At 33.2% G+C, this 17,673-nt stretch overlaps 1 protein-coding gene across 3 annotated transcripts in view; it reads left to right on the top strand.

The window, feature by feature from the left end:
• LOC142354657 (5-hydroxytryptamine receptor 1F-like) overlaps positions 1 to 17,673 on the top strand; it is a 77,054-nt gene that overhangs the window by 30,956 nt on the left and 28,425 nt on the right. The gene's annotated exons all lie outside the window — the stretch shown is intronic.

Here is a 17,673-nt window from a genome sequence, read left to right as displayed (position 1 = left end):
AATTTGAACCGAATATTGATTCTCAGCACCATTTCTTGACGATTCATTTATATAATTTCTTTGATCGAAGTCATATTGCTTGTCTTTCTAATCTGGTAAGTCAAACTTTCTTTCTAATTCTCACTAAGTTTAAGACTATAGTTTGATCGATATTCTAACATTGTGCAAGACCTGCCAATGATGAGACTCAGAACTAGGGTAATGAGAATAGTTAATCAGAATAATTTTAACGACTTTAAAACCAAAATTTCAAAACAAATGCACGCAAAAAATTCTGAAGCTACTTTAACTATCAGCCATTAAATCAAAATTTTTCATAATTTTCGTTAAGCTTCTTGGGATGCCATGGGGCCCATCATTTTTGTTGTGACATGACTGCAAAAAACAATCTCAAAATTAATAAAGATTAATAATTTGTGGTATCAAAGTAATTGAAACCGTTAGCAATCAACTGAAGGCGTGAAATACTTCTAATTATAACACAAAGGGAAACCAAACAGACCTCTCGTTAAAAAGAATAAGTCGGGCGACTGCAACAATGAAACATATACAAGCAAAAACCCGAAATTCGATAGAAAAGAGCTAGAAATGTGCCCAAGGTATTCCGAACCACCAGCCGATGTTCAGATAAGTTTTGCTCAAAAGCTAAAGAGGCCAGTCATTTTTGTGATAAAGTTACAAGACCTCAAAAAGAACTATGTATAAACAGAACGCCATTAGTTCACAAAAGAAGCAGCCCAACAGATGAATTTTTGTTTCACTAGAAACAAAAGGTTTGTTTCAGTAGTAAGGTCAAACAGCAATTTGAAGTTTCGATTCAAAAAATGGCAAAATTCTGAACAAATTGAACAAAAGTTTCAAGCCATAAAAACATTAGCTAATCTCTAAAACTTATACACTGGGCCTCATTACGCGTCTATCAATGACTCGTATTCATATCTAACGATCTAATTATATCAATCTATCAAAGCAATCTACAGAAAATTTGACTTTGGTCAAAAATGACGCTAAATGTAAACAAATTCGCGTCAAATCTCAACAATGTTGACAAAACTTTAACCTAAGTAACTTCGAAAAAATCAATTTCAAAATTTTGAATTTGAAGTGCTTTCTGGTGATACCACCACAACTCTGTACGAAGAATATATTGATTGCACAGGTGTGACTCAGCAGAAAACCCAATCATGAAGGAAAAAATATGTCCACATGTTATAATAGGAAATTCTTATAAGCAAACTTTGATATAACTTATATTTAATTGGATTATAACGAAAACGAAGTTCCAGCCATAGTTTATAAATACGAAAGACTGACAACTTATGTGTCCTAGGCCTCCGTCCAACTAAATTCGAATTTTGTGTGGCTATAAAATGTTTCAACTGTTGTCCTAAACCTCTCTTCGATCTATTGAGAACTTGAAAAAAAGTATGAAAACAATTTGCCCACTCAATAGTTGTTCGGACATCTACTGGGGTTAGTTTTGCCTTGTTGTTCCGACCCTCTTGAGGGGTGAGGAACTATATGCTCAAATGGGTTTTTTTTGTTCAGTCAGTTTTGACTGATCGATATATTCATCATACAGAGTTGTGAGTGGTATCATTAAAAAGCCCCTCCAACGTAGAATATGAAATTTAAAAGTTTTTTTAATTTTCGTATTTTACAACGAGCTATCGAGGTTTGAAATTTTGTGAATAATAGACGAATTTCCGTTGTTTTTATTCACATTTTCCGGAATTTTGCCTAAAATTTCGTCTTTTTTGCCAAAAATTGTGAAAATTGTTTACAATTTACTGTTTATTTTGTTTTTAGAGACAAAAAAGTTTTGTTGAATTTTTGATTTAATTTTTCTGTCTAAATTTTTGACTGCGTATTTCAAAATTTAGCCTTTTTCATCAAAAATTGTCCAAAATAAGCTTCTTTAGTCCATTTTGATTAAATCTGCCAAAAGTACGCACCCCAAAAACAACAAACACAATCTTTTCAAACTACAATGGGAGCTGGTTTTACTTCCAAGTCCATTGAGAGTAGTCTAGAACCAAAATTTGTCGTTTTTTGCTAACTTTACTCTATGATTATCAAAAACGCAGCATTTGTTTTTAAATTTTTAACTAACAAATTATATAGATCTAAAGCATTCGGAACAATTGAGTGTTCTAAATGAACGAACAGCAAAAGCGAGGCTGGTTTTTGTCCAATCTTGGAGTGTTATTCGGATTGAAATCAGTCGGTATTTTAAAAAAACTAAAATCGAGTTTTTATGATAATTAAAGAACAGAACAATTCACATCACAGCTCACTGTTGATAGGTCCAAATGGCTTCCTAAACAGTTCCAAGTTATTGTATCTTTTTTCTGTACTCAAAAGATTTTGGTTGTTTTGACTTTCAAAAATGTTTTTTTTTTAATTAAAAAGTGGCTCTTTGAAATTTGCCACTATTTTTCTCTTAATTTGGTCAGCTTGTGGCTTAATGTCAGCAGAGAAAGAATGCTTCTTCTTCTTCTTCCTCTGTTGAATTAAATTGAAGTTTTTTTGATGTATTTTCGCTGTAAGTTATGGATTTTGGCTTTGATACTACTAGATTTCACAATTTTTTTTTGGGTTCTGGTCATTTTTTCACGTTTGTTTCTCGTTTTGTCACATTATGACATTATTGACAGTTCACAAATTAAATTATTGGCGTTCAAAAGAGGCTTAATTGTGCATACAAACGTTTTGAAAGGCATAGATTATGATTTCAACTGCTTCGACATCCATTTCTCGAAGAATTTAATTGATTTTTGTTCTACAATTGTCTTTAACTGTCGTTTGTCTCCGTAGTTGTATGAAATTAGCTGGCTAATGACAGTACTCTTTGGCAATTTAAGAAGAAATAAGTGAGCCTGTATTCTGATTTGAATAGATAGCTGTTGGTTTTAAAGAATTTGAAAACAATTGTTTTCAAAAATAAAAAACTCTTTTTAACGTTGTTTAGCTTTGCATTTTTGTCTACTTGTTTCCTAGTCTCGTTAATTACAGGTCACGTATAACATAATTGTTGTTAGTTGTTGTCGAGAGAAGGTGCAAGTTACAAAATCTAATATCTTTTTTAAAGAATTCGTTACGAATTTACTGGCTTCGACACGGGTTTTTCGCACAAAATGTAAACTAATTTTTCTTTTTTCTCTATATTTAACGTTCCGTTGTAGACGTATAACATATGTTGAGTTCCTGCAGTTCTCAAGCATTTTGTTTGAACGAATAGACGAACCTCTTTAACTTTTTTATTTTAGCTGGTGGCTTTCATGACTTTGAAAACAAATTTTCGAAAAAAAGCTTCATTAATTTTTGCCTTTTTTCTTCTTTTTGGTCTAGTTTTACTTCTTCTCATTAATGAGAAGGCCTATAACACATTCGTGGCATTTGAGGAAGGCTCATTTGAATATATTTTTCGGGGCCAAAATTGACTTTTCGGCTGCGACAGCGTTATCTCGAAAGTTTGGCTTGAATTTTTTGTTGTCTCTATTTTTGTTGTTCTTTTTGTAACCAAAAAACCATTAATGACAGGTCTTAAGGTACTCCTAATGGATGTTTTCAATTGCCATCGAAAAATGTTTTTTTTTGAAATAAATATTTTTAATAAAAGTAAGCCAATTTTTTTTATCTCTTCTGTTTTTTTGTTACTTTGTATATGTGATACCTAGTCTCGCTAATTACAGGTCTAATATGACATCATTGTTGTTGAGTGTAGGTGCAAGTGAACAAAAGCTAATCTTTTTTTAAAGAGAATTCGTTTTGAATTTAAAGGCTTCGACAGGGATTTATCGCACAAAAAAAATTAATTTATTATTTTTGTCTATATATAAGGATCTTTTTCTAGACTTCAAACATATTCTGAAAAATTACACGTCTCAAGCGCTTCTTTTGGACAAATAGACGAACCCATTTCTTTATTCCATTTTGTAGCTAATGGTTTTCATGAATTTGAAAATAATTGTTTTCGAAAAAAAAACAAAATTGTTAATTAATTTTGCCCCTTCTTCTTATTTTTTGTACTACTTGTTACCTATTCTCACCAATGAGAACCCGCTATACCAGATTTTGGCGTTTGCGGAAGGCTCGATTGAACATATTATGGGGGCAAAATATGGGTTTAAGGCTTCGACAGCGTTTTCTTGCAAGTTTTACTTGAATTTTTTTTGTTGTCTCTGTTTATTGTTCTTTTCAGGTTTTAAGGCCCTGCTATTGAAGCGTATTTGATCATAAACATATTGGATGTTTCCATTTGTCATCTAATGGTTTTCCTTTATACTCGCCGCTTAAATGGGAGTATACAAAGAGAGTTTAGCTTTTATGTTCTAAAGATAAAAGGAATAGAATTTAAAATTTTATTATAAAAACAGTTGGGGTGGTACAATATAAATAAGGAATTAAGCAAGATTGATATCATATGTTAAAACTAGTTAACAAACAAAACAACTGGTGGTAATTTCAACGAGAACAACTGGTTAACAACTGTTGAACAAATGCTTGGTGATAGCTATAAAACTGGGTGATTGAAGAACGGAATATCAACTACTAACTGAACTGAACTGAAACTGAACTGTGCGGTACTGATTGATAAAAAAAAATTGGCTTCCTATATATAGTCAGCAATGTGGGATTTAATTTCCCATTTAAAAAGTGGGATAAAACATCCCTTTTTAGTTTTGGGACAAAAGTTCCCATTTTCCCATTTTCAGTACATCCAACAGGCGACTTAGCAGGTTTTGTTGTAACTGGCTGGATATACAAGGTTAGATAGAAATTTGTATATAAAAATTTACAAACATGTTTAGAAACAAAATTAAGAATAAGAGTTTTTAGTTTTGGTTTCCTTCGAGTTGATTTATTTTGTTTTGCAAAAATTTAATTCGATTCATTAGGTTTGCGTTCTTCTTCTTCTCTCGTAAGAAGTTTTGCTACAGTCCTAGTGTGTATGTGTCTCGCTCGTTGTTGAGGTCTGCTGCTATAAACTGGTAAGGGACTGTTAAGTTCTGTCTGTCGAGTGCTATGTTCTTTAGGCGATATGTCTTTAATTTCGAGTTATAAGCCTGAATCTTATAAATGTTTCCCTCTGGTAATACTGTGTATTGTAGGCCCCAGTCAAAATTTGGGTGTCCTCTGAATTGCCTATTCCTTGTTCTTTCTTCGTTGAATTTCTGCCTTTCTTATCTTTGACTCATGCTAAGGATTCGTGGTTGTATAGGGCAAATTGTAGCTGTGGGCTTCAAGTGTGTAGCTGTCGGAGCAATCGTTACTTCTGTTAAATCCAATTTTTTTTCTCCTCTCCCAGTATTGATATTTTGCATACTCTTCCCTGGTGTAGTTTGTACTGGTTGTTGCTCTGGTGGTTCTTGTTGCTGGCCCATTAGTTCCTCGAAGGTATCGGGGAGAATGAAGTCGTCTAGATCCGGCATGTCGTCGTCACCTTCGTATCCTAAATTCTAAAAATAGAAACAACATAAGTGTGTGTTATGGATAAAATATTTATTTTCTATATATATATATATATATAACAAACTAATTATTTGTGTTTTATTTATAGTCGTATATATCTTTTAAAATCATTAGTGCTTATAGACGGGAGAAATTGGATTATCTCCATTTTCTTCTATTGCAGCATTGTTTTCATGTCTCTCATTTCTAATTGCACTATATAATGGGTGCGGAATATGTGGATATAAATTAAAATTTGTTTCATTCATTTCAGTTACTAAATGCTCAGCATCATCTGGCTGTTTCTCATTGGTTGGCTCATTTTTAAAAATAGAAGTCATAATAGATGTGAACAGAATATTATAAGTGGCAAATAAGATGATTTTGCCAAAATTAACAGAAGCTCCAGTTACTTTATGTATTTGTAGGGCTTTTACAATTGTTACAACAATTTGAATAATAAATTTCAAGAAAAGAAAAGCTGCAAAAAAAATTCTGCATTGCTCTAAGAAAAATTGTGTATAACCGAACATTTCTATATAACGGTTATCAAAGAAATTAGGAGAAATAAAAGAGTCTAAGTAGACTGTTCTCATTGGATAGTTAAGATAAGTTCTATCCTCACTTTTAAAATTATCTTGAGAAACAACAATTTCTTTAGAGAAAGTTTGTATAGCATCTTTCATTTCGTTATTGAATTTAATTCCGCGCCAAAATTTTTTTAATTCTTGATCAGTAAATAAATATATTTCATCACTATCTTGGAATTTGTATTTAGTTAATCTTTGTGGAGCAACATTAGGCTCAAAAACAGAGGGTCCTTTGACTCTAGTCCTACCCGGTGTTAATTCAACCCAGGAGTTATCATCTTCAATATCTAATTGAAATAAATTATCGTGTTTATCTATACACGATCGTTCTTCAGCGCTAGTGTATGTGTTTCTAGTAATTGGATCAACGAAATGTATTTTATTTTAATGCATTATTGGAATTCTATTATAACATTTCTCCATAATTTGTAAGGGTGAGAAATACTGTGGGCAATGATATAGCCATGCAACATTATCATTTGTCTCTAAGAACATTGAGCGATTATTTGTTAGTAAGAATCCAGCCATACGTGGATTACTATGCGAATAGACTAAATTTGTTCTCTTTATAGCACGTTCTAACTCACAATCGGTTTTTATCATTTGTAAATCTAAAAGCTGTAGTCTTCTTATATTAGTATATTCGTAATAGTCAAATTTCGTTCCCATATGGGCTTCATAATTTATTCCTGAGTGCAGATCATTATTTGGCTCTCCATTTATATATGAAGTTGGTTTTACAAGCAATTTGCCTTTTGTGCTATTTATATAAGTATTTTTTTACAACATTTGAAATTGTTTTTTTGCCTTTCTTGTATCCATATCGAATCCTCCTTCATAATGTATATATAATGAGCTATAAGGAGTAGGATAAACTATTTTGTTTGAGTCGCAAATTGACTGTGGATTATTATAAATCTGAAAAATGAAAGTATTTCGTGGCCCTTTAAATGGTTGCGCACGTCTATTAACAGCTTCTGTTGATTCAGGTCCAGTTTCATGTTCTCTTACTATATAATATTTTCCATCTATTTGTATCATTTTTACTGGAGCTGTGTGTAATTCTTCTATTACACATTTTTCTCAATTTTCCCATGTATATGCATAAGGATCAGTTGATCCACTGTCACAGCCATTTTGTTTAGGCTACAAGGCAGGGGAATATTATAGTGGTTATTTACCGTTCCATCTTCTAAATTTACTAGTAATTTAATATCTTGCATATATGTCTCGTAAGTATCGTGGTAGATCCATCCTGTTTCTGTGCACTCATTACTGTATTTATCACTAACGTCGCCCTTATTTATAACTGTTTGTTTCTTTACATTTTTTGTAAATGGAACTTTGTGAGTGTTAATAGTCACTGAGCCTGTTTTCTTAGCTTCGAGACATTGCTCGGCTGTTAATTTAATATCTGAGCTATTAATTGCTTGTGTAGCGGATAAACCACTATCGTCAAAAGTATCACAATACCACTTTTGGGCGTTGATGTGTAGCTTTACACATAGTTGCTTCTAATTTAGTCTTATAATTGCGCTGCATAATAGTAGCAGTTGCCTCGCTTACTTTTATTTTCTCAGTATCGATATCGCATGGAGCTATTTTGTTTAATGAGTACATTTTATTAGAATCCATTTTAGAACAATCAAAGTGTCCTACTTTTACTTTCTTTAGAGTATTTTTAAATTCGGAGTCTGCGTTGGCTCCATTCATTGAGAGTAGTGTGGAAATTATTAGAGGTACAGTTACAGGTACTCTCATATTGAAAGGGTAGAAGTTTGAACAAAGAAAAATTATAAATTTACTTACTTCAATTATTTCGTCCAACACTTCTGAATCGGGCTCGGGGAACTGAAAGCTGGTTAGCTCAACTGTTTCTTGCTCTGAACTCATCTTAATATTCAATTATGTTAGTGAAGGTATGAATGCTTGAAGGGATTTTAAATTCTAAGTTGAATTTTAAGGCAGCAAATAGACTTGATGTGTCTTTTACTAGAAAAGTCTCTGTGGTTAAATCGGAAAAGAGGAAAGTAGCGTAAATAACGCTTAAGTCGTTAGCAGGAAAGAAAGTAGATTTCAATTTGGCTAGTTTGCCGTTGATACTAATAAGCATTTAATCGTTGACAGAGAGAGATGAATAAGGAAGAATGATTGTTGGCGTTTTTGCTTCCCTATTTATAGTGTAGAAAATGGGCTGTTTCATCTCACTTTTAGAAATATGTCTCAAATATTCCCATTTTTAGTGACGGTTTTCTTTTTATTGGCTGGGAAGATATTCCCACATTTTAAACCAGTTTATGCTATTTCATTGGTTTTCATAGTTTGGGAATATTTATCCCGTTTTTCTATTCAAGTTTTCCTTTTTTATTGGTTTTTAGAATTTGGAGTTTCTATTCTCCTTTTATTTATAAATGCTAGAATTTGATTGGCTAATAATAAAATCATTTTGTTCTGTAAGGATTTTTGGCTGTATTAAAATTTTTATTTCTTTTTATCCTTTAAAGCGTCCCATGGAATAGGATCATTAAATAACTTTGTAGCAACTGATTGTCTACCTGATCTTCTGGGTTCAGTAGTATATAATTTTTCATTTACTGATTTATTAGCTAGTGGGGTTGTAGGTTGTGTAGTAATGACTTGTGAACTACTCTGAAAGTTAAAGGACTTATATCATGCGCTAACGGTTGGGGGGAATGAGGTGTTTGTGGATAACTAAGAGGTCCTCTTGGATATGGGGTAGATATATGCGGTGGCCTAAATGACTTACTAGGCGAAGTAAAATGCTGTTGTGTATTAAATAATGTTCGGAGTCCTAATGTGTCAATGCCGGAATCAATCGGAGGGTTACTGCTACTACATCTAGTAGTAGTATCAGTAAAAGCAGTAGTAGTGGATCTACTATTTGGGGGTTGCGGCGGCGTTTCAACATTGTTGAATACTGGCCAAGGCATATAGTGCATAATATTGCTAGATTGGATAGTGTTAAATTTGTCGATGTAATGCCTGTTATAGTTATCATAGAATTGTTCGGGTTCAGCATATACAGTAGTATAATCGGCGATTAAGGGTTGTATTTCTCTTTCTTTTGGAAAATACTCTACTATGTGATTTCTATGCACTACTCCTTTTTGTTGTGTCTCGTCTCCTTGTATTTCATATGTTGTATTAGTTATATGTTTTGTAACAGTGTATGGACCGTACTGAAGTGATTGTAGCCTCTTAGATATAAGTAAGCTTTTAGAATGATTCTCTAGTAGGACTTTGCTTCCAATGCTGATTGGTCGTCCGAGCTTAAATCTATTTCTATATTCATGGGCTTTATTTGTAACTTGACGACAACGAGTATAAGTATTACAATATATGTTCTTAAAATCTGTTTCACGTTGTAGTACAGTATTGGATAATCTATTTTGTAGTAGATTATCTACCTTTTCGTTTTTACACGAATTTTTACAATATGTATGTGACGGCAAGTCCTGACAATATTGAGATATACAATTCTTCTTATTATCCCGCAGCAATCCTAGTCTTAGTGAAATAGGTATTTGTGGCTTTATTCCGAATATAATCTCGTACGGCGTATAACCAGTACTATAATTCACTGCTGTATTATGCGCAAATGCAAATTTGTCAACGAATTTTGCCCAATTGTTTCCAGTAGTATTTAGAAAGTGTCTAAGATAGTTTGTAAGGTGCTTATTTTGAATTTCTACTTTCCCGTTAGTCCAAGGGGAATATGCTGTTCGTGGCCTCAGTGTAATTCAAAGCTCAAAACTCCAGTTTACAAAATCACTACTCATAAAAGCAGTACCGTTGTCATGCACTATGTGTTGAGGTATTCCGAAGCTAGTTATAGATTTCTCCAGTTGTTTTATAGTCTCGTCAGAAGTAGCGGACTTAACAGCATATACTTGTACATATCTAGAGAATGAATCTACAACTACAAGACAGTAGTGCTTGCCATTACTAGAAGGCCGAAAAGGTCCTTTATGGTCTATATGTATAGTGTGGAAGGGAGTTGTCTCCAATTCGCCCCATTGTTGTAAGGGTGCTTCGTTTAAATCGTGTCTTTCACTTTTATTTTTTTGACAATCTAAACAATCGTGGATTAACATCGTTACCCATTTATACATTCCAGGCCAGTAAAAGAATCTGGATATATTGTTTAGGGTACTAGCATCGCCACGGTGGCCACTCATTGGGTTACTATGTGCTAGCTCGAAGCACTTTAGAAATAGAGAGATAGGAATACATATCTTTAGTTCGAAGGAACCATTCTCATTAGGTTTATTGTAACATAGTAGTTTATAACTCTCATCTAGTAGTAATAACTTATATATACTCTTGTAAGCTTTTAATGCTTTACATTGTCGAGTCATATAGTAGTGTTCAGGTTCGTTGCCTGATTCTATCCATTTCCGTACTATATGTAATACAGGGTCTTTATTTTGTTCTTGTAGTATAGTGTCAATATCTAGTTGTGCCTTTTTAGCAAATTCAATTAACTTCGTTAGCAAATCAGAGCAATCTGATTTGACATTCTCATTATGTAGTGCTGTTGACTCTATAATAGTATAGTTCTTTGTACGCTCTTTGTAGATTTCTTTTGCCTTCTCTAGTGCATGTATTAACGTTGGATCGACTAAATTATCTATAACGTCACTAAATTCGTCGTCATTATATCCTGAGTCGTCCAATTCTACATAGTTTACTTCTTCTTGTATTTCACTATATATATTACCCGATTGTTTACTATCTGTGAGCTTAACTATTTGATTTATATTTTTGCCAAATTTGAAATAGTCGGCTATATTATTTATAGCATTACAAGAGTCTGTAAATCCTTCGGGTGCGTCAGAAATACTAAAATCATTATCCGATATATTCATTACTTTTCTTGTTCCACCTTGTACTTGTGCTAGTATAGGGTAAGAATCGTTAGACGAGTTTGTTTTATCCTCTTTGTGCAACACAGAGTAAGAGACTGGCTTTAAATCCGAAGTGTAAAAATTTATATCTTTAGGTATTGTTTTATGTTCAATCTGAAATTTCTTTGCTTCCTCTATTGGGACTTGTCGACTCAGTAAATCAGGAAATGCTAAGGTCTTGCCTTCGGTGTATATAATTTTCAAGTTCTGAAATTTAGTTAGGACGACTTGTTATTTGAAAAATCTGTGCGAAAGTTGTCCGCGCCTAGACCATAAAAACAGTATTGGCCTGTGATCGCAAAAGAGATATATGGGAAATGGGGAGCCTATTAAATAAAATTCGTAAGTTTGTAGTGCAGATATTATTCCACTTAATTTTCTATGCTGTGGGGACATTTTCTGTTCAGCTTTGTCGAATTTTCTAGAGTTCGCTGATGCAATTCTCTTTCTATCAGGGAATTGTTGTATAAGTATACAACCAGTGCCTAAGTTAGACGAGTCAGCATGTATATGAAAGGGGTAGTTAGCAATTGGAATTGCTAGGGATATATCATGTGTGAACTTTTCTTTTAGTATATTGAATACTTTCTCGTGTTCTTCTTCCCATTTAAAATTTACATCGCCTCTTGTTAAATCGTACAAGGGCTTAGCATCTATATGAAAATTTATCACATAATTTGAGAAGAATCCCATTGCTCCTAATACGCTAAGAACGTCAGTTTTTGATTCCGGAGTCTTTAAATTTCTAATGTCGTCAATACGCGATATAACTGGAGAAAGTGTATTTTCTGATATAACGTGTCCGAGAAATTTTGCTTTTCGTAAAAAGAACATTGTTTTATCCGGTGCGGCTTTTAAGTTAGCCTTTCTTAAAAGAGCATGATATTCTTTTATTATATTGAACATTTCCTCTTTAGTATTAGATTGTAGTAGTGTGTCGTCAATATATGTGATAGCCTTCTTTTCTTTTATAAGAGGTCCAAATGCATAGCGCATTAATTTACTAAAGAAATTGGGTAGTGGTTTTAATCCATAGAAGCCGACTTGATAAGTATACTGTCTTCCTCCTATTATAAATCCTGTTAACTTTTGTGTTTCGGGCGTTAGCGGCACTTGATGATAAGCACAAGAGAGGTCGCTGCTTGTAAAATATGATCCATTTACTCGGGTTATTAGAACTTGTAGTGGTTCTAACGGCCAACTTGAATTACTTGTGTCAGTAAAAGAGTTTAGATAGCGAGCATCTATTACTAGTTTGACGTAATCTTTCTTGGGAAGGATTATGATTGGGTTAACGAAACAGCTATTCATATCGTCATGTTCATCTAGTTCTCTTTTAATGCCTGCTTGTATTAACTCGTCCATCAGTAATTCGAGTTTATCCCTTAAATGGAAGGGTACTTTACTAGGTCTTTGCTTTTTGAATTCTGCATTTTTTATTAGGGGTATATTAAATTGTTGTTTAGTGCAGCCAATGTCATATTTATGATGTGAATATACATCGTTGTCTGTAAGTAGTATATCTGCAAGTCGGAAGAGTTCGTTCTCAGTTAAGTCGGTTTGTGTAAAATCGAATTTTTGTATGAATTCTGTTTTATTGAAATAAGTATTTTGTCCAGCATGTACACTCGTAGTAAATTTATCTATTAATTCTTTTACTTGATATGTTGATCGGAATATTGGAAATTGTTCTTTTGATTTGGACTGGCATATCCTTTTTGCCTCTTTAGAAAAGTCAGTTGCAATTTCATTCTCGCTTTTACATTTCTCTACTAGTTCTCCTGCGGATAGCTCCATTATTTCGGCGATATACTCGTCAGTGAGAGGGCGATTTTCTATTTTATTTATTAATTGTAATTCTTTGCCACTAATGTATACATAAATAGTTATTCCTGTGTGTTTAAAGTGTTCCTCTAGTTCTTTAGCTATTCTTTTCCACAGTCTGGGGTCTCCGCCACATGCTATCTTAGGCATAGCAATACATCTTATGCCGTCAAGCATAAGTGTTTTTTGTAGTTCACAAAATACTGAACAAATTTTACTTGCTTCGTATGGGGGAGAGTTATAATATTCTTTAATTACAAGGCTATATATCATTTGCTGACTATACTCATCTTGAAAATGTATTAGCTCGTGGTCTGCCTCATTCTCCGATCCAACACTTTTAAAGTATTGTAGAATATTTCTTTTTAAGTTGGGGTATCTTTTAATGAGGGAGGCAGTAAACCCTTTGTCTAATACTAAGTCTCCAGATATAGTATGAATAATAGGCATATTGGCGTCGAATATTGAACGCTCGTCAAAGTTAATATACCTAATGCTCTCAGCAGTTAGGTCATTGGATTCGGATATAGTATTTGTAGTTGTATTTAACATAAAGCAACTATCAAGTTCTTCGCATTTATTGATAACAGAATAAGTAAATTCGTTACAGTCACGAATACTGTATTTTTGTGTGTTGTTTGTAATATCACATATAGTAAATCCAATTATCCCTTTATTTAGTGTAACATGATGATTTTTGTGGTTTTCAATGAGTAGGGGGATTTGCTTTTCCTTCTTAGTACAAATAGTATATATAAAGCACAACTCGGTTTTTACTGTAGTCCTATTAGGTAAAAAAGAAGTGCCTTTCGGAAAAATATCTTGCTCACTACACTTGTGCTTGTAGAGAAATGTAGACTTAGGTGGGATATATAGGGGCTGATGTATTATCACTGCATTCAATTTAGAGACTTGGGGATATTCCTTTTCATTATTTAGCGAGCCATAACTAAGAACTCCTTTATCGCTAGTCTTCAGTTCTACTGCTGGGATGTCAAAGTATAATGCTTTACGAAAGGTATGACAAAAATCCACTCCTAGTAAATTAGAAGTTTTCTCCTCAGTAACCCATACTCTATGATTTGCTTTATATTTCCCGTCTGTATCAAAATAGGAAGTTAGTATAGTGTAGCCTATCATGCGTATTTCAGAACCGTTATAGGCTCTTGTTTTATTGCCTGAAGTCTGGATGTTTATTTGTTGCCCCAATTGGTTAAGCTCAAGAAATGTTGTGTAATTTATTATAGTGCAAGTTGATCCTGGGTCAATCATGAATTCTATTTCTAAGCCACTATATTTTTTATTGTCTCCGGTAGCAAAGTGATATAAGTTCAAGAAAATTTGGGCTTTTCGATTTGATGTGTTATTCTTACTTTTCGGAGACCGTATTAGTTTAAAGGAAATAAATCGGAGATAGCGTCACAATAGTCAACGTTGTTTTCTTCTTGTTGAATCCAACGAACGTTGTTTTCATTTTGCGTATTATATGACTTTGTGTCTTGTTGTGAAGTAGGCCTTGTATTACTATGGGCTTGATTTCTAATGAATTGGCTGTTTTCACGCTCATAAAATTGTTTAGCAGCATCTTCATTTTGCCTAAATGAATTTTCTCGGGGAAATCTTTGGTCATATTGTTTATTTTGGTTAAATCTATTGCCGTACTTGTAGCCGTTCTGGTTATTATAAAAAAATTTGGGTTTTGGGTTCTGTTATTATAACTATTATTTCTACTATTGTATTGGTTGTTATTCCAAGCACCTCGTCTGTAGTTATTACTAAATGCAGGCTTGTTCGCTTTTTGCTCTAATAATTCCTTTCTAATCTTTTGTACTTCGTCGTCTAACTTCTTTTTGTTACAAGTAGAAATAGAGTGTCCGTAATTTCTACAATACTCACAGAACCTAGTATTATTGGCTCGTCCTTTTATATTCGGGTCTCTATTGAAGTTGTTCGTACTTTGTATAGCACTTACTTCGTTACTTTTTATTAAGCTAGTAAGTTCTTTAATTTGAGTCTCTAAGGACGATATTTTGTCTGAAGGTTGTTTAGCCGAATTCTCATTAATAACTATACAAGTTAAATCTTGCGTTATTAGATGTTCTTCTAAGTCATCCCAACTTTCGTTAGGTTTCTTGATACGCCGTTCATGTGCTTTTCGCTTTAGTGAGGGGGGTTGCAGTCCCCTTATAGCAAAATCAATATATTTCTGTTCTCTTTGTCTGGATTGTTTTACTGCTTCTTGCGCTCGATCAGCATTATCAGCTATTTGTTATTATCAGCTATTTGTTAAGTCTTCTGGCCAACGTTTATCAACCGCGTGCTTGACTCTATGAAAATAATTTTTTATTAATTCACCTTCTTGTCTAGAAGCATTTTCTACCTCTAATCTATGCTTAAATTTATCACGACCGTCAGTAAATCTATCAAGAAAGTCGTTTTTAATATCGTTTAAGACTTTAGCCTCATCGATAGTATTAAACCATTCTAAGGCTGTATCGGTTAAAAGGGACCCAAATAGTGATCTCTGTCTATTTTCATAACTCTTTTTCTTATCAGGATCAGTAGGAACAACTCCTAACGAAAATTTTACTTTTTGATCAACAGAATTCCAAAAGTCAAGAGCACTCTGACTTGGATCGTTACCTGAAAATGTAGTTAAAGATTTATTACTCAAAGAAATAGGAGCATCAGCCATTTTTATTTAAAATACTTGGACGTTTGCCAAGTCTTTATTTTATCTAAGATAAGTTAAGTATTTTGTAAGTACCAGAGACAACTTTAGGTAGTCTAAGAATTACTTCCTCTGGGTACAATTTATTTTTATTTGAGAACTTAGAAATTTTTCTAAGTCTTTTGTTAAAGTCAGATAACTGACGAAAGATAGGAGATTTTAGAAATAGCTGATACAAGTTTAACATAGGATTTAAAACAAAGTGTTAAGTTCGACTTATTTAAGTCAGAACATAGAAATGAGACAACTTGGAAATTTTTCCTAAGTTTTTTTGTCTCGCAACAGATTCTATTTAAGTTAGAAATCGAAGTTAGAGTCTTTAGAACATAGAAATTACTAACCTTGAGTGAGCCTCACTGGTCGCACCAATTTATACTCGCCGCTTAAATGGGAGTATACAAAGAGAGTTTATTTTTGATGTTCTAAAGATAAAAGGAATAGAATTTAAAATTTTCTTATAAAAACAGTTGGGGTGGTACAATATAAATAAGGATTTAAGCAAGATTGATATCATATGTTAAAACTAGTTAATAAACAAAACAACTGCTGGTAACTTCAACGAGAACAACTGGTTAACAACTGTTGAACAAATGCTTGGTGATAGCTATAAAACTGGGTGATTGAAGAACGGAATATCAACTACTAACTGACCTGAACTGAAACTGAACTGTGCTGTACTGATTGATATAAAAATTGGCTTCCTATATATAGTCAGCAATGTGGGAATTAATTTCCCATTTAAAAAGTGGGATAAAACATCCCTTTTTGGTTTTGGGACAAAAGTTCCCATTTTCCCATTTTCAGTACACCTTACATTGAAGTTAATTGTTTATAGAAATAAAACAGTTTTTTTATCTTTGCTGTTTTTTATATCCTTTTTTGTCTAAAGGTTACCGAGCCTTTTTATAGAGTGGTACCATATCTTTTCTAGTAAGTTACCAGTTATTTTGTTTAGTTTCAGTTTTATCCGACGTTATTTGGAGCTTCTGTAAGCTTCTTTAAATGGACATAAATTTTTGGATGTAATTAATGTTTGCTGTTTTTGTTGATTGATTTTTTTGTTCGTTTTAACTTGCTTTCTTAATAATGGCTGATCTCATCAATTTAATGCGGCTTTTGTGCTCCAGTTATTTGCATTTGAGGCGATCTTTGTTCACACACAATTTTTTTTTTTGAAAAATATTTGAACTTTTGGGGTTTTCTATCCGATCTTATTTGGTAGACATTTATGCCAAAAATGTGGTTGAGCGGGTTCGGAACTTGATGTGCAAACGCACATTACCGAGCCTCCTTGTTAGTTGTTGAGTCTTGTAGATCACAATTCAATTTTTTCCTTTTTTCTCATGAATTTACTGATGAGATATACAAAAAAATTAATGGTGTTAGTACCTAGTTAGAGCCTTAATAGTGGTACGTTACGTTACTGCCTGATCTAGTATATAGCAAACCTTAGAGTCTGCAAAACTTAAATATGTTTGCAAGAAATTTATAGGCTTTGACTATATTTCAAAGGGAGTAGGATGTTTTGAACCAACGGAATTAGAAAAAATATTAAAATAAGCAAGAGCGTCACAAAAAATCTTCCACGTTCGAATATGTACAAAATAATGAAAATTTATGGACTCAGAATAACACTCTAAACTACTGAAGCGATGCCGTGGTCTGATCAAGGGATGTTTCACGACCGCGAAACACCATTTTGACTTCTACGTATAACTTCAAGGACATAGACGGGGGGGGGGGGGTCTTTGCCAACTTGCTCTCAAAGTAATCAAATCAAAACAGCAATCAAATCAGAGAGTTCAATTCATAGCTGACTATTTGTTCATTATCAAGACTTTTATCATTTTCGTATTTCTCTACGCTAGCAGAAACAAAAGTTAAAATGAGAAACTTTTCAACTTTCCTTTTTTAGTTATAGACGACTTTCATGTTGCACATCAGAAAAATTTTGCTAATTATGACAGCATGAAGTATTAAAATTAGCAGACTTTGCGCTTAATAACACATTTTTATAACTGCACTTTTCAGCTCTCACTGAAGCTTAATTAGAATTTTGAGCGAACACATATGTTGTTATTGTTTATGCTTCGCTTATCAGCCTTGCTGTATAGTAAAAGTCTATAAATTTGATTAATCTCAAGAC

Source organism: Convolutriloba macropyga, chromosome 15 (assembly GCF_964194025.1).
Source record: "Convolutriloba macropyga chromosome 15, txConMacr16.3, whole genome shotgun sequence".
Taxonomy (NCBI): domain Eukaryota; kingdom Metazoa; phylum Xenacoelomorpha; order Acoela; family Convolutidae; genus Convolutriloba; species Convolutriloba macropyga.
The sequence above is the reverse complement of the archived record's forward strand: the minus strand, read 5'-3'. Positions and strand labels throughout refer to the sequence as shown.